The sequence below is a fragment of the Macrobrachium nipponense genome, chromosome 8 (assembly GCF_015104395.2).
Source record: "Macrobrachium nipponense isolate FS-2020 chromosome 8, ASM1510439v2, whole genome shotgun sequence".
NCBI lineage: Eukaryota > Metazoa > Arthropoda > Malacostraca > Decapoda > Palaemonidae > Macrobrachium > Macrobrachium nipponense.
The window spans coordinates 75,249,905-75,251,950 of NC_087203.1; positions in this window are offsets into that span (position 1 = coordinate 75,249,905).

A 2,046-nucleotide genomic window follows, 5' to 3' on the forward strand; every position below is an offset into this window, starting at 1 on the left:
TCAGGGCTGGGAATAACACCACGTATGCTTAATCCGTTTCTCCAACTCTAAATAAGCTTGCCTGTCGTCTCTCTCTCTCTCTCTCTCTCTCTCTCTCTCTCTCTCTCTCTCTCTCTCTCTCTCTTATTTTTTTTTTCACTAAATTCCAACTCCAGAGAACCTGTACTGGATATCAATATTCCTAATCATTAGAAATATTCTCCATCTAATGCTCTTTTTCTGCTTTTCTAAGGTTTATTTTGGCCGCTATCACTTTGGATATAAAATATGCTCAATTAAGCAGGCTTTAAAAACCTTGTTTTGTTTTGCTTATTAAATGAACATCATCTGCATATTGTAAGTCTGTCAGATTCCTATCGTTTTCCCAATCGAACCTTCTTTTCCACCCGCTACCACTTTTTTTCTTTTCATTATGAATTCTATGAGAAGGGAAAATAGCAAAGAGGAAGTAACATTCCCTTTTAGCACCCCGCTATTTACTATAAATTCGTGTGACAAGACCCCATAAATTACCTTGGTATCTGCCACGTTCATAGATGATTCCAATTAGCTTTACATATTAACTAGGTACTCTAGTGACGCAAGACATTTCACAATATTGGTCTGTGGACACAGCAAATGACTTCACAATACTGGTTTGTGGACACAGCAAATGACATCTCGTAGCCAGCACAAGGATCAGAAGGATGCTTTTAAATTTAATGTAGTGCCGGACAATATGTCTTAACACAAATATTTCCTCAGTGTAACTCTTTCCTTTTTTGAAATAATCTTGTCCATTTCTAAGCCTTTTGTCAGTGTCTTTCTCCAGCCTGTTGAGAATAAATGTACAAAATATTATCATCACAACTGACGTAAGTGTATAATAACTAGATTCATTCAGATCGCCTTTCCTTGGTATACCTTTAGTATGATTTCTTATTCCCAATCAACGGACTTTGCTTCCTCATTCCGTCTCTGCAAAACTGTGCAGTTAGTAAACGAGGTGTCATTCTGGTTTCAGTTTGAATCAGCTCTGAAGTGATTCCACCATAACCTGTTATTTTCCATGTCCTCGGTTACTTTATTATTTATTCCAGCTCGAAAATTATGAATTCACTCATAAGTATATTAAGTTGTTCCTCAGCTACTGGTATATCAGTCAAATTATCCCCTCATATTTCTTAATGTTGATTTCACAAAAATTTTCTTTTTCTTCTTTTGATATATTTTTTTTACCTATCCTTCCCTCAAGTGACTGGGAACAGTTTATATATATATATATATATATATATATATATTATATATATATATATATATATATATATATATATATATATATATATATATAAGGCTTGACAGACAAACCATGAAGTAGCTTTCACCTCAGCATTGCTTAGTTAAGCCACATTCATAGAATTTCGTATAGATGAACCAACCATTTCGTACTTTTCAAGTTTCTGTGACACCCCCCCCCTCCTTTTTTTAAGAGAGAGAGAGAGAGAGAGAGGTGGTGAACTAATTGCATTCTGTAAAACTATGTTTTTGCACAGTACTTGATTTTTTTTTATTTGTTTGAGAAATGCATTTTTTTTATTTCTGTTTATCGGCAGCGTATTTCAGAATACTCAATAATGATAACTACTAGAACCAGATTTATGAACTAATGTAATTATGGTACATTTCCTAATTAAGTACAAGCCACAAATTACAATTTCGTACATAAATAAGTTTAATGAAAAAGCGCGTAAAGGTCGTTTCGTAAAAATAATCAGGCGAATCTTTTAACTTTCACCCAAATGAATTAATTTGAAGCACCCTTGCGTGTATATGTGTGTGTGTATATATATATATATATATATATATATATATATATATATATATATGTATATATATACATATATATATATATATGTATATACACACAAACACATATATTATATATATATATATATATTATATATATATATATATATATGTGTGTGTGTGTGTGTGTGTGTGTGTGTGTGTGTATGAATTTTGTACGTCTGAGTTTTTCGACATTTAGTCATTCTCCTAAGAGTGGGA